Source organism: Hirundo rustica, chromosome 14, assembly GCF_015227805.2.
Source record: "Hirundo rustica isolate bHirRus1 chromosome 14, bHirRus1.pri.v3, whole genome shotgun sequence".
Taxonomy (NCBI): domain Eukaryota; kingdom Metazoa; phylum Chordata; class Aves; order Passeriformes; family Hirundinidae; genus Hirundo; species Hirundo rustica.
This window is the reverse complement of record NC_053463.1, coordinates 12889349-12905853: the sequence shown is the minus strand read 5'-3', so window position 1 is coordinate 12905853 and position 16505 is coordinate 12889349. Positions and strand designations below refer to the sequence as shown.

General features: G+C 36.8%; 1 protein-coding gene across 1 annotated transcript in view; it reads right to left on the bottom strand.

Annotated features, from left to right (window-relative positions):
* Window positions 1–16250, bottom strand: part of TENM2 (teneurin transmembrane protein 2) — a 1092434-nt gene extending 1076184 nt beyond the window's left edge. Inside the window, exon 1 of the mRNA XM_040078601.2 lies at window positions 16130–16250. The gene's annotated coding sequence lies outside the window, so the exon portion shown is untranslated. The remainder of the gene's footprint in view (window positions 1–16129) is intronic.
* Between the last annotated feature and the right edge of the window lie 255 nt (window positions 16251–16505).

Genomic DNA, 16505 nt, shown 5'->3' with positions numbered 1-16505 from the left:
AATGACTGATGGGATTGAGGATAATGTCACAATCAGAACAAAGGGGAAGAAGGCAACAGTAAACTGAGGCAGAAGATTAGAATGGCTCTAAGTACAAGAGGATAAATGTTATGTTAATAACATTATGACCAGTAATCTTGGAGGTTTACTGTATAAGGAGAACGAGAACCCCAAGGACCTTGAAACTCCTGCATGACACAAAATCTCAAATAGCGTTTGTTCAAAAGTCTTACATATCTTACTCTGCACAGAAAACAACAAAAATCCACCTTAAGATGTCTCCATAATCATTTCTCCCTCACTCTTTCATGTCAATATTTGTTTCTATGCAGTAACGATCCTCAAACATCAGCAGCAACAGTGAAAACTGGCATGGGGGGAACTCTATCTCCAGCTCCAGCGATATTGAACAGCAATTGATTCTGCTTGGTCATGACAGTCTTTCCCATCTGCCACTGCTCACTTTCCCTCAGGCATGTCAGTCATAGTGCTTCTCTTCCACATGTTTCTCAAGTCCCCCTGTCAGGGATTCTTTCATCTGTTCTATCCCGAGTGGCGTTTTTCTGCCAGGCTGCGCAATGGGAGCAGTACATTTTAGAAATGACCCCCAAGTTTGATGCACACCAGTAAAGCCTTGGAAAGAGTCACGGGAAAAGGTATTTTCAACACTTCCCAATGGATGGTTTATGAAAGAAGAAATGGAAACTGATTTTAAAAGAACTGATTTAAAAAACAAACACCCGAACAAACAAACAAAAGAATTGCAATTTCCTTGAATTGTGGGAAGACGTCCATTAAGTAAGTACTGAATTTGAAGTAAAATAAAGATACAAAAAATCCCCAAGACAAGTATACTCTTGTAGTCAGTTACTGTTTGGGGGAAATGTGGTCTTGGACCTTTATGAGAACCTCTGTGGTAATGTGAATGCTGATTTGACAATAGCAGCCTTGCCAATGCAAATGTAGCTGAGGATTTCTTTATTTTGTTAGCAAATTCATTTTTCAGAATTTTATCCTGTGGCAAAAAAATTCACTCCTAGGAAAACCCTGTCCTTCCAACCCTTCACCTACAAGAAAACTTTCACTTGTAGCTTGCTCTGGGATGATCATACTCAGATTGGGATGGTGCACGAAGCACAAATCCCAATAGCCAACTTTTTTTTTTTTTTTTTTTTTCCTTTTATTACTAAGTCTTATAATACAGCCTTGATCAAAATTATTAACTTTATCTTGCAAACCCAAATTAACCTTCCATAAAACTTGATCAAATGACATGCTGGGCAGATAGAACTGAAAATGGCTCAAAGTCTTTTCCGTTCATCTACACTGATATCCACTGTTCCAATGTAAATGGAAGTATCCAAATAATTCACATTGAAACTACGGAAAAATCATGCTTCTGGAAGTTTGAATCAAAGGGGAAAAATGAAACTGAAGCTGTATCTTCTTTTCTGAGCAAAAATAACTTGGTTTTTTTCTGTTTTGAAGATCCTTACATTAAAATGGTTTCAAGCAACTTCAGTTTTAAGTAATTTAAAACTGACTTGTGCCTATGGTTAAAGATGAAAAAAAAAATCTCTATCAAAAAGTTCAGCAGCATGCCATGAGTTTAGGAGAAATTATTGTGATCACAGTCCATAAAATAGACCATGAGACCTTGTCTAGCTTTAAAAAAATGATCCTGAAAGTGATCTAGCCACGGCAACACACAGTTTAGATCATTAGTCTGTGCAGCATTTTATCAAGTGAGAGTTCTTGTCTGGCCCAAGCCACGTAATTAAAGATAGCTAAATATGCATTAATTATTGTCATATCTGCTGTGTACACATACTCAAACTCAGTATGAAGAAGAGCAGGAAAATCCACAGCACAAGTTGGTGTGTATTTGTTGTACTATCATATAATATCATAAAATACACAGTGCAGATGGCTCAATTTTTTTTTTTTTTTTCAATTGAAAAATCCTCCAGTAGTTTTCATACTTAGAATATGAAAATTAGTTTCCTTAATCTAGGGCAAACAACAGTGTGCAGTGATTGACCCACCACATTCTTTATATAAACTAAAAGCAATTTCTCCTCTAGGAAATAGACAGAAGGAAAAAAAAAATAGATTAATCAAATGATGCTGTTCCAACATTAACTCAAAATACCGCATTGGATGATTATCCCATCATTAGAACTATGAAAATAATTTACAGTGAATAATTTCCTCAATAATTTTTTTCTTATTCTACTCACACAGTGTCTGTGAGAAACTGCAGCTTGCCTAAGTTGAATTATCTTTCAGTTTTCTTCAGTTATTTAGGGAAAGACTTTGGAATAATTCAACTGCTGTTATTTTATTTAGTTAGTTAATTATTTATGCTTAAGCTTTGACTTGTGACAGTATTCAGCTGGAAGCACTCAGGTACTGGATGAGCAAAAGCCAAACAGAAGACCTTGTGAATATAGTTATTTTAAAGATTCCTACTCTGCAAAAGAACTTTTCCTTTTCCCACCCAGAACAACCTCTCTAGCAGGGAATGCCATTGAAACAAGGTAGAGCAAGGTAAGATAAACATCAAATATCTTCCTTATTGTGTTTTGCCTTTACATGCTATTTCTTTTCCTCTGAATATCTGAAAGAAGCACAATATTATGTGAGAATTCTGCTATGGAAACAGAACTGTATACACAGAAATAACACTAGATCAGAAAGAACAGCTAAACAAGGGGTAGTAAAGGCAGTATCGTGGTCTGAGAAAGAAGGATGCTTAAAAATCAGTTATATAAAAAGGGAAATCAAATACTTTTTTTTTTTTTAAATGCTATGAAGTTAGTTCATAAAAAGTGCTGACATTGCTGTAACCTATGGGGTGGCTGGATGCACAGAGACCAGATACTGTGCTTTTAATTACTCAGTATTAACTATAAACTCAGATTCAAATGATAAATTATGTTTAGCATGCAGTCAGCAAAAATACTGCTGAGAAGTATTATTTAAGCAATTACTGATATTAGTTAAAAAATCTGCAATTTTATGCACAATGTATCAATGGACTCAAGTTTTCATGCAGAAATCCATTCAAGGGAATTTTTTTTTGTGTGCATATCTGTTTGTTGACAGTCCAGAAAAAAGCACACAAAGATAAAAATCCTGCTGTGTTGAAAATCAAATTGAACATATAGAAACTCAGAACCAAAATTCCTATTAAAATAAACCACAAACCGTTAGAATTTCTACTTGTATTGTTTTCTATGATGAAAACTTGCTTATCAAAACAGGCAGAAATTCTGACAGATCACTAATTCATAAGAACACATCTTTCTTTATAAAATATGTGACACTGTTGGGAATATATTCTGAAAATGATCTTGAAGGAACAAGATGCCCTGACTTCAATTACACAAATCATAAAATACAAATCTTGTTGATACCTAAAGAGAGCCTCAGGATAGAACTGTACACCTCATATTCAGGACTCAACTTTAGGACATACAGAACTATAATGATTATGTTCTAACCTAAAAAATGGGCAATATTTATGGAAATAATCATAGTATTATAATTTAGTAGTCATATGCTTTTTTGATATGCAAATACTTAGGAAGAATATTAGCAAAATCAGGCAGCTGACAACCTTGTCCTTAGCAAAGTGACTTCAGTGTTTGTGTTAGTTAAACACAGTCTGTAGATCAAAAAACCACAAATATTCAATCTAGTCCAGTGACTCACTTGGTATAATGAGATAGTAATGTCCTAATGTGATTACATCAGGACTAGTGCTAAGCCTATCTACAGCATATTTTCTAATCCCAGAACCACAACAGGATTTGACAAATTTAATTTTCACTACAAGCAATCTAAAACTATCCGTTACATTTCAAAATCCTGAGACCATGGTATGCCATATAATCCGTGTTTTAACACAGCAAACCACAAAGACTGCGAGTAGAATGAAACTGAACTGAGCATAAAATATTTATCAGAAAGGTAGCCAAAGGATGGAGAAAAGTTACTTTTACTTCTTTGCAAAGTATTTGCTCTTTTTCAGGCAAGGGGTTTGAAAAGTCAGAAACGTTAACCAGTTCTATAACCGTGCAGAACAGGTGATTATGATTCCATGGAATCACACACCTTCTCACCCGTTCTTATACCAGTTCCCATCATGGAGATGAAGAAATATTTCTATATTGAGATACAAAATCAACTCTTGGGAGTTGATCACTATGTAGGGTAACATTGTAATGTCATTTTTTTCTGCTGAAGACCTTTATTTATTCGCTCCTGACCAGTGAAAGCCATTAGTCACGCTGCTCTGCGGATCTCACATGGCTGCTTACAAAAAGTATACTATGCAACTTTTTACCTCTACATAAATAACAGCAACACAGCCAGTCTTAGGTATTCTCCTTCCTGAGACACATTCACACGCTTGTGGTTGCTCTGTTCATGCCCGTAGAGGGATGAATCTCAAAAAAGCAAGTGACTCACCTTCCAATGATGTTTCATGGCCCAACAGCTGTGCTACTACAGCAAACTTAAAAGCAAGTGTTACCTCCCCAAGAGCTGCTAATGCAACATATCTAACTGCTCATTTGGTCAAGCACTAAATAAAAACAAGCGCACTACTTCACAATCAACAGTGACGTGTCATATATAGAGAGGAAAAAAAAAAAAAGAGGGTAGTGAGCTGTTTGCCTTCTGGGCATGAGGTTTGTCCTAAGGCACTTAAAGGAATCCATTAAATCCTTTTGGCTACCCCTCAGTATCACCAGAATGTGCTTCTCTGGTAGAAAGCAAGAGAACCAATCTTCCAGCAGAGTGCCGAGAAGAATATTTTCTGTGCTTTGTCAGACTGAGCTTCAGGATAAGGAGTTAAATTTCTTATAGCCACATGTCTTTTTCAGAAGTTTATAACAAAGAATTACTGTTTTTCTCCAAAATTTTTCTTCTTCTCCCCCAGCTGTTCAGACCAAATCTACATTAACTCATATAATGACAAATGGCTTTGGTTACTCAAACAGTCACTCAAAATATTGCAATATGCTCAACTAATTTTCTCTTCTCTGGGTTTAACTGTCACAGAGATATAGATGACTAATTCCTGCTGCATAAATGCTTTTAGGAAACATACTGTCTTGGTATGACAGTAATAACATCCCTCTTTTGCTAAATCAATGTTTTCTAATCTCTACATGACCTAAGAGCCCACAAAGAATACTGATCATGGGACAGGGACTCATCCACCTCTTTCACTCCAGGCAACATTGTCACAGACTAGGAAAGACAGCAGGCAGAACAACCTCAGATAAAAAACCACAACTCCCTAAAATAAAAACAAGTAAGAAAACAAATAAATGAGAGAAAATCCCCACCCCCCCAAAAACAAACAAAAACCTCCAACCCAAACCCCAAAGCCCAGAAAATGCAGCACCATTGATATTTTCATTGGGCCATAAAATGGGCAGGCAACTTATAAGAGGCCAATAACTCCTCAAGGATTTCTGCAATTTAAATGGGCTCCAGTGCTAAATTGACAGGTTTCAGACAGGCTGATGAGCCTTTAAGCTATTTTACAAGGCATTTCTGTGCAAGAATGAACCCTGTGGAAATATCCATCATCTATGATCCTTGGAAAGATTTCTTCAGTCTGATGGTGCTCTTTGTGATGAGAACAGACATTTTGGAAGTAGAGAAGTCACACAAAGTTGCAGAGCTCAGAAGGAGAGAGGAACAGATGGTTTCACTAATGAGTTTTCTAAAATACACCCCCTGTCCTTGGTGGACTCAGTGCAGTAACTGAAATGTTCCAGTGATTATTTTCTTAAATTACTAGACCTTTTCTAAACAGATATACATAGCAAAATCATATTAAATTTTAGATACCAATAAGCAAAAGTTCTGGTTGGTTTAGTGTTTTTATTTTTTTTCTTCATGCCATAACAGTCTCAAGAAAATTATGAGGCTGTATTTTCACACTGTCAACAGTTATAATTCATGAAGGCTGAGCTCACTGATGTTGGGCATAAACAAGTAGGTATTACCATTGTCAATAAAGGCAACTTCAACTTTTGGGGGTTATATATGTGTGTGTGTGTGTGTGTGTGTGTATATATATATATATATATAATTTTATTAAAGCATGCTGAACAGAGGACAATTTATTCTTGTAAGGAATGGAATTAGCTGCTGTAGTAAATAAGTATCATGGTATGCCCTTCTATCAAGACTTCTAGAAAATAATTAATTCTATAGGATTTAACTTCCTAGCAACAAATTAATAAGAATTTATGCTTATTTTAAATTATTAAATGGTATTTTTGGTTTGCATTATGGACAAATAAGACATTTAAAAGTAACGGAAAACCTTGAAACTAATTATTTGATTTGTAAGAGTTCCTGAAATTTTCTTTCTTCATTTATGTGCATTTGTGCATTTGCTGGTCACTTTTTAAATGGTATAATATCAATACGAGCAGTTTTAGGGGGAAAAAAAAAAAAAAAAAAAAAAAGAAGAAGAAAACTCACCAAAAAATTAAACCATGATTCAGTGTGCAATCACTGTATCTTTATGCAAATACAACTGCTTGGAGATTGAACAGTTTTAGCCTTTTACTGTAGAGTCTTACATTCTTGCTCAAAGTATGATACTGATTGCTATTCTTTGTTTTCTCACTAAAAAAATGTAAAGTGTAGAAACAAATGCAAGAAGACATTGGTGTTATTTGGTGTCCATTGCTTGCATTGCTTTGGAGATTACCCCAGTGCCTGTAAGGTGGAGTAATGACATTCACAGCACTGGGAACGGATAATTCCCATTGCAGGAGGGACTTTGGGGCTGCTCTGCTTGGTGTCTGGGTGAAGTGAGGGGCTGCTCCCAGGGGCAGATCCTGCCAGTGTGGAAATACCCAGCCCACGTGTCACAGCTGAGAGTGACAGCGTTCAGCAATGCCCCTCTCTGAATCCTCCGGGACAAACCTCCCCCAGCAGAACGCCTTGTATTGCCTCACAAAAACCCCTTTAACTGAGATTATTACTTTCTATCGATTTGAAAAGAAGCTCTGCCATAACATGCTACTAAGCAGCCAAAAGGCAAATCAGTAAAAGCCAGTTTTCACAGCGGATGGACAGCTGGGTTACCTTGCCCCACCTCCAAAGGAAAGGATGATGTAGAAAGAAAGAAACAACTCCCACCAGTGAATGCTGGACATGCGGCCAAACTTTCCACTTCTAGATCCTGGCTATTAAATAAATAACACAGCCATTGGCACTGCCAAAGGCACCACAGCTGTTTGGGAATTTAGAATATTCCATACTTCGTTCCAAAATCATGACAAAAAATTAAGGTGTTATTTTAACTCTTGGGGTTATTTATTTTCTTTTAAGATAAGAAAAATATAATCAATAAGAAAATTAAAATTAAGATTAATAATAGTAACAACAATGACGGCAATAATAATAATAGTAATAATAATTTTGGAGCAGAGAATCTGTCATTTCAAAGTATGAAACATTTATAAGTTCTTAAAAGGATAAGAGCAAAAACCACTGATGAAACATCTACACAACTTCAAAAGCCCCAAACCTTTCTACAGCATTAGACAGTTTTTTGGGTAATTTGCTCTGTCACTATAATTCTGGTAGGAAATATTTAAGCATTTTTCTCGGGAAACTGATTATCTGTATGGTCCATACCCATGATTAAAACTTCTAGTAGAATATAAGCTTCTTTTGCAAGCACAGATCGATCTATTTTTGTGAATTAATTTATTATCAGGAGTGAATACAGCTCTTGAAGTTAAGTGTACCAAAACTTTCACACTTACTTAAAAATCTAAGTGGGAGATAGTACATTTCTGAAAGAAAGATTAGTTTGACAGCATTAATCATGCATCAGTGCATTGTTCCCGTTTTTGCAGCTACAAATAATTTGTAAGAGCATTGTGATTATTTAGGATCAACACACTTATTCCTAAAGGAAAAAAAAAATCTGAATGTTTAAGTTATTATTTTCTCTCTTATTTGATAATTAATTTTACTTGGTAGAATTAATTAGTTTTAATTGATCCGTTTCTTCTAGTTATTAGTTTAAAGAAGATAAAGGTTCTGATGTTATCCCATTCTCCTCTAGGAATTTAATTTTCATTTTTTTTTCCATTAGTCTTAGCTATGGTGAGCAGCTGACACTCATTCTCAGAGATCTTTTTTGAAAACAAATGCAATTCAGTTATGAGGGTTACAGAAAACCACCATGAATGCAAGACAAGAACACACAAGATTTTACCTCCAGGTAGAATAAACTTGTCAAAAGAATTTGTTCACTGAAATGACACATCCTCTTTCCTTACAATACCTTTTAGATGTGCCATTTAGGAATGTCTCAATGTCTTAATACAAAATATAGGTTATGTTTAACAATTCATAAACAAGTCACTATGGTTTTTTGCAAGTCTTGGAAAGCAGGCATTCCTCACTGCTCTCGAAGAAACTGCCTTGGTTAAATCACAAGCTCTTAAAGTCACAACATTTTTCTACATTAATTATTTTTTATCATCCATTATCTTCTGTTAGACTGCCCTCATTTTATATAACAGGTAAAACAAAATGGGGAAAAAAAAAAAAAAAAAATCTCTTGAAACTCTCAAACTACAACTTCGAAGTACTGACCTGAGTTGCAAGTTTTTAGAAGTCACAGCTGTGCGTAATTTATCTGTGTAAATTATGTGCAATCTATCACTTGGATGTTATGGAAACTGCATGAATAAGTAAAATTGCATGACTAGAATGAATGAATACTAAGTGGTAGACACTCCATTCCTGAGCAAGTCTTTACTGCATGTGTCAAGTATGGCGAGGAAGAAGCTGCCAAATGTTGTGTGAGTTGAACCACTGAAGAAGTAAAACAATCCTCTGAAATGTACTGCATAGTGTCATATCGTTATTGTAAAATGGAAATGACTGTTTTGGAGGAAACTCTCTTGTCTGTGTATTCAATAGGCTTCACTACATCAGGGGTGACACCTTTGGCAATGCCCTTTGTGTCAAAAGTTCAAAAGCTATTTCAGAAACTTCCCTGAATCCAGTGCCAGCTCCTTTTGCTAACCAAAACTTTTTAAAATAGAGACTAAAACTGTGCAACTGTGTAAAACTGTGCAACAGAGACTAGGACAGTGCAACTGCTCTTGCACTGGGGCTTTTATTGAAATAAGCTGCTATATTGATGGTGCTTAGCTGTAATCAGGACAGAATAAGAACTTGCCACTAGGTAGGTGAAGCAGGTATTGGAAATGTTTTATACTCACAGCATGCGAAGGGCTGCAAACTCAGATTTGACCTGATTTAGCTCACCAAAAACAGAGCATGCAGATGTAATAAAAATATAGTTACTGTGAAAATATGGCATTGGTTTGTAATTGGATTAGAACCTGATGAATCTTGTAAAGGTCCTCACTCTCTGCAGTGAGAACAAATATGGAGGGCATTATAAATGGAGTTTTCTGCTTGCTCTAAGCACTAGGCTTTGCCAGCTAAGTAAGCTGCAGAAGAAACTTAAGTTAAAACCAGTTCTGATGGCAGCTGGTTACACACTTAAACTTCTGTGGTGTCTCTATACCTTATGGAAACCTTTAAAAAACACATGAAATAACCTGGTTTCAGTTGTTTTGAAAAGCTCTTTTGCCCAATGTATAGCCAAACTTAGGTCAGGTATGAATAACAGAATTGTACTTATTCTCACATAGAGTCATGAGATTTTTTTAAGAGCACTTTTTATTCCTACTTTACAACAGCTTTATTTTAACACCAGTATTGTTGGTTTAAGGTTTTATGTCTGAAAATACCACACAGGTATTTCAGAAAAGGCCTCCAATGGATAAACAATAAATTAATTGGACTAAAGGATGAATGTGAGAAGGTTTATAAATTGCTAAATCCATTGACCTGGGTGAGGCACATGGATGTCCTTGTATGTATTTGTTATTGATCTGGAGAATTGCATGAAACAAGTGAAGGAAAAAACAATGTTTATGTTATTTCTTTGTGTTTTTCTTAACAACACAGCAAAGTAAGTTAAGCTACTTATGTTAGCTGTTATAAAAATGTCTTCATAGGGACCCCGTTGGAGCATCTGATTGCTTTATGAAGTAGCTTTTGATAATATCATAATGGAAAATGAAATTTCTTACATTTTTGTTTTAGCTCAAACAACTACATTGATTAGAGTGACAAGTTCAATCACAAAAAGATAAAATAAACTGCAGTTCATGCTAATGATACTCCAGACTTGAATAGGAAGTTACTTTGCTAGTTTTGTCTGGGGTAGAATGAATTTTCTCCACAGGAGTTGGTACGGGCTGTGTTTTGGACTGTGCTGGAAATGGTTTGCTAACACAGGGATGATTTCCTTATTGCTGAGCAGGGCTCACACAGAGTCAAGGCTCTTCCTGCTCCTCACCCCACCCAGCAATGAGGAGCCTGGGGGTGCCCATGGGGCTGGGACAGCTGACCCTGAGTGACCACAGGGAGACCCCAGGCTGCAGGGAATCATGCTCAGTGAATAAACCTTTCCCAAAGAAGGAAGCATGTGGGGAATCCTCTTAATGATGGTTTTTGTCTTCCCAAGTAACTGATGCGTGTGATGGAGCTGTGCTTTCCTGGGAATGGCTGAACACCTGCCTGCCCATGGAAAGTGGGGAATTAATTCCTTATCTTGCTTTACTTGCATGTGGCTTTTGATTTACCTGCTAAATTTTCTTTATCTCAAGCCATGAGTTTGTGCACTTTTACCCTTCTGATTCTCTCCCCCATCCCACTGAGGGGATGCGTGGCTGATTTGCTGGCTGGGATTAAACCACAACAATTACTTACTCTCACTATTAGTGCTACACCAAAAATTTTTAATTAGCAAAAGTCCTAGTGACTTTTGTCTCTCAGTTTGAAGAAATCTTTTCTGATCATCTCTAGGACAGGCTAAGAAGTTATGAGGATTAAATGTCATATTGCACTAACCAAGAAAACAATAAATGTAACCTCAGTGGGTATTACAGTTGGATAGACAAAGAGGGATGTATTTGGTAGACTGTGGCTGAAAGACACTCAGAAATAAATGAACAGAAAAGGGAAACTTTGAACAAGCATAAGCTATCCAAGACAAGACAAAAAGTCATTTGGTTTAACAGCTCATCCATTGTAATATCACCATTTAAACATTCCCACGGGGCGGGGCAGGGGGGGGGAAGAGAGAGAGAATCACCATTATTTGCTCCCTAAAAATAAAGTGATGAAAATTTAAACAGTTAAATAATACCTGCTCTGGTCAGCCTTTCCAATTCACAGCCATTCCTATTAAAACTAAGTATCTCCTCTAGTATCACTGGTAGCATATTAATATTTATAGCTTAGCACTCAGTATAAAGCTAAAAATTGCTTATGGTGCAAGAGACACAGAAAATACAGTAAAAGAAAACTAGTTTTCCTAAGCAATAGTTCATATACAAAACCCCATTTTAAAGTAAGACTGTTCAAGCAGGATGGAAACATACTCATTATGAAAGTCTGCATAACATTTGGGAGGATTCATTGATTTCCTTTCAGCTTCGAAGGCAGTACATCCTTCCACTTTTTGCTGTGGGAGTGAAGCAGTACCCACAGCAGAGGAACAGAAATATAAAGATTGCTCAGCCTGCTTGGACATGCAGAGATTCATGGGATGATGTGAGATGTGTCTGAGGGTGCTGAAGGAAAGCTTTTGGCACAGTCTCCTGGAGCTGTCCTGTCACCCAGCTGGTGAGTGAAGGCTGGAGATGTGGACAACAAGGCAGGTGGAGAATTGACTGGACTGCCAGGATCCACAGTGCCCGAGAGTGCAGCTGACAATCTGTACACAGTGGTGTCCCTCAGGGTCAGTGTGGGGACTAACACTGGGAATTGCCCTCATTAATGCAGGACATGAGAGGACAAAGTGCACTCCCAGCAGAATTGCGGATGTCAACAAATTTTGAGGGCCATCAGTCAATGTATGGGGGCCAGGGCTGCTGTCCTGAGGGACTGGGACAGGCTGCAGACATGGCCTGAGAGGAAACCACTGAAGTTTAGCAAAGGCCTTAGCAGTAAAAGCTACTGACACACTGGAATGAGACCACAGGATGGGAGGGGATAAGGGCTATGGAATACATGAAAGGCATCATTGTTCAGCGTTAAGAAGAGGGCACTAAGGAGGAACATTGCTGCTCTCTGCACCTCCCTGCACTCTGAGAGGTGCAGACTGACAGGCAAAGAGAACAGGTTGGAACATGGAAATCATGATTAGATATTAAGAGAAAATTATTTGGTTTTACCATGGGGGTGGTCAAATATGCCCAAAGAGGACAGAGAATCTCCAACACTGAAGGTGTTCAAGACTGTGATTCTGTGGCTCAACTGAACAAGCCCTGAACATCCTGATCTGAAGAGAACAACTGTAACAAAGGGGTTAGACTACTTAACCTCCAGAAGTCCTTCTCAAACTGTTATATGATTCTGAAAGACCAAAGGATCTTAACAAAAAGAGAGAAAAAAAAAACCCCAGCGAATCCATGATACTGATCTATAATTTGGTTTCTTTTTCTATATTTTTCTTTTCCTCCAAGTCAGTATTGTTTTGCTAAACATTAGTCCGGGCCTTTATTATTACATAAAACTTTCCTTTATTCAAATGTAATGAAAAGCTCATTATGACTTCCCAGCTACCAGTGCAAACAGTGTACTTAGCCAAACAGTAATTGTATCGGTCTTCCTTCCATTCCAATACTGCTCTGAAAGTTGTGTCCCTCAAATGAATAATTACCTACAGAATAATTAAATGTTGCTGATATGGTCTACTCATCCCACTTGTACACAGAAACAGCAAAGTCTGTCTTCCCTGAAATCTATCTCCGTCATGTTGGATAAGCTTACTGCCCATCACACGGCTGGCATCGATCCCCACTCAATTACAGATGAACATAGCACCATATTAAAAGACAAATAAGGTTTAATTTTAATCACAGACAGCCTGTAAGTCCATGTTCCATTATAGATTAAAAGAACCAATTATTTTTAAAAGTAAAGATTTAATGAAAGGCCTCACTAATATATAAATACATTGCTCCCTCTGCATTCTAAGTCAGACTCTGCAGTAATGTTTGAAATTGCTGCAAGCAATCCAAGCAAGGCATGGGGATGCAACTTGGAGAAGAATGTTTTTCCTTCAGATACAAATGCACTTTCTCAACTGGGTTCTTTCACAAGATTTTTCTTTCAAAAGGGTAAAATCACAGACCATTTAAAGTCAACAAATTAACTCTGCGGCCAGAGTTTTATTGTTACTAAGACACAGTAAATGCAAAATAATTGCATTGAAGCAGGCAGAAATTCCACACTAATGACACCGAATGCTGCTGAAATCACTTTATCCCAGATTCAGAAAGGTAGTTAGGAACCTAATTCTCATCTGAATTCAATGGGAGTTAGGCACCTACACATCTCTGAATCTAGACATTATAGCCTTCCATCTGTAGCAACAGGAGTTGGCTTGCATAATTAATTCCAGAATCTAGGGCATCAGAATTCCTATTTTCTTACTATTCATTCTTTAGTACTAGTTTGCAATCCTCCTTGTTTATTGAGGTAGTATAATGTTTGTGAGACTGTGAACTAATAAAATTTTAGCTCTATAATGTTGTTGATATTAGCACTGAGAATGCAAATATAAAAAAAACACGTATATTTTAGAGAGACATCTACAAACTGGGTAAACCAACAGTGCTGTTAATGGTGCTATGAATGCTGTTCCATTTGTACACAGAAAGCACAAGATGTTGTATATATATATACACACAAAGTTAGCATCCCAATTTTTAAAGGTGTTTTATATATAATCCATGGGGGTTTTTTTGGAATTTCACATATAATACCGTTCAACCAGAAATGCTTTAATGTATGGTAAAGCCTCTTCATTTTTCTATATTTGAACATACCTTCTTTAGAAGGGAAAAAAAGTTAAAGGTATTTACCACCAGACATCATTATATCAATCTTATAATTACCATTCACAGCTGAAAACAAAACACCCCCAAACAAAACGAGACTCCCTTGACTAGAAAGAACCTGGATTTTATCTGCCCCTCTAACCTTCGAGTTAAAGTGGACCAAATAAAACAGCAGTTGGGTTTGTAGAATGAGGGTTCAGAAAAGAAATGCAGGCATTTCTGATATATTTTAAGGATCTCATATCAAAAGATCACTTAGAATACTTCTGATGATGAACAAAAGAGTTGGGAAACCTTCTCATCTACTTATACTCAGCCCTTGCTGTTTTCATCCTGCTAAGATATTTTTGGTTTTGTCCTCACTGATCCCTGAAGGAAAAAATAATCTCCAGCTTCTCTCCACTTGTTAGATATTCACAAAGAGAATAGGGGAGAGCAGCAAGCAGGTGTTCCAAGGAAAACAGCTCCTCACAACGCAGGTGCGTCGCAAAAGTTCAGCTTCAGAAAACAGCAGCTGTGTTCTGGGGGTGTTCCCACCTTCCTTACACACTCTTACACACACATAATTAACAGAAATGGGAAACTGAATTTACCAGGCCTAGGGATAACCAGGACTGTGCAGAACTGAATCCTTACTTTCAGGCCGGAATCGTATTTTTCAGTTTTAATGTTCTTTTAACTACAACAAATTCCAATTTTTAGGTATACCACCAAATTTGTCCAATATGTTCCATGAAATATCTTAAAAGACACATGAAATCAAGGCTCTGTTAAATCCCTGCACAGAAAAGCTATAAAAACAAGATAAAACAAGATGCTCACTGAAACTTCTGTCTTAGCATATCTTTCATTAGCAGTATGAGGATATAAGAGCTCTTCAACAGAAGTAACCTGTTTCACAAAAATATTTAGAATATGCAAAGGTACCGATCGTTCTCTAGCTGAGCTAAGTCAAGCCACGGATTACTGGTTCAACTATGATTTCAAATCAGCACAATTATTTTCCTATAGCCACACAAAATATATTGCACATTAAATACATTATCACTTAATTCTGTAAACTTTCTAATTCACTCGTCCATTCTAGATTCTGTCAGGGATTTCTACAAAGAAGAAACACGTTTTATACACAAGAAAAATTAGAGAATAGTTCCAGGGTTTTCAAAAACCACTTATGTGCTTGCTACACATTCAGAAGTAGAGCCCTGTGTGTTGAAAATGTAACACATGATGGCTCACACTGAAAATGTCACCTGCTATTTACTGTCTTTTTTTTTTTTTTTTTTTTTTTTTCCAGGTTCAAAGGCCTCACCAATGTGTTGTAGCAGAAAACTACCTGGCCCTACTGTCAGCTAAATCCTCATATGTATCTCTTCTCTGTAAGCAAAACACTCTCCAAAATCTGCACACTGGGTTCTAGATTAGACTATTATAAAATGAAACTTTATAGGGGCCACTGAGCAATTTTCATATTCTCTGCTGGTTTTAGCTAGAGATGATCTGAGTTAAGGTATTTTGCAAAAGCATTAGCCCTCTTCCACAGTATTTGCAGCAGTGACAAATAAGATTTTGTCTTATTAGCTATCACAAAATCTGGCACAGCATTATGTGCAGAGTAATAAATGTCTTCATTCTCACTGTGACACACAGCACTGAGACATTTCCATGAGATTGCTGTTGTCACAGACTAATTAAGTGCTTGATTCTGCCATGGCCTTTCAAAAGGTCTTGGGTACCTCAAATTCATGCTATGGTACATCATATATATTACTCTGAGAAAAGTGTTACAAGCACAGTACTGTAATATGCAGAGATATGCATATATGAACTCTCTTTTGAACAATACCTCAATATAAAAAACATAAAAGCAGTGCACTCAAAGTCTGAAATACCTAATAAAATATCCAGTTTTTATAAACATAATTTTATAATTAACTGAGTAATTTTGGCTGCATAATCATACCCCTGAAGGGATGCAATAAAATATAAATTTAATCAAATACATTTTTAGAACACGCTTCAAGCTAGTGCATGTACAATTTTGATCCAAATATCTAGTCATGAGCATAATATCAGACCTTTAATTATAATTCTTATTATAATTGTTCTATTGAAGAAAATTTAGCCAGTGCCCTTACCTGCAATTATGCTCACACAGTCTGTGGAAAGAGTAGATAAAGACTCTCCTGTGAACCGTCCCTTGCTGAGCTAATTCACCCAACTGGTTTAATTTCATTTGCCCTCAGTCTGCCATTGCAGTGATTACATCTAAATGAAAAGACAAGGAAACACAGAAATGGGGGGAAAAAAAAAGTCATTAGATTTATTGTCTAAATTTTCAATTTGACTTCTATTTTTGAACAATCAGAAAATCAGGGTCACAGAAAGCATGTTGCAAGAAGAAGTGCTTGGTACTTTCTGATGGTAATGTGCATGGATATCTCATCTAGTGGCTAAAATGTGTGACCTCCTCAAGACTCATTGCAGTGCGCACCTGGTGTTCTGTGATAGGTG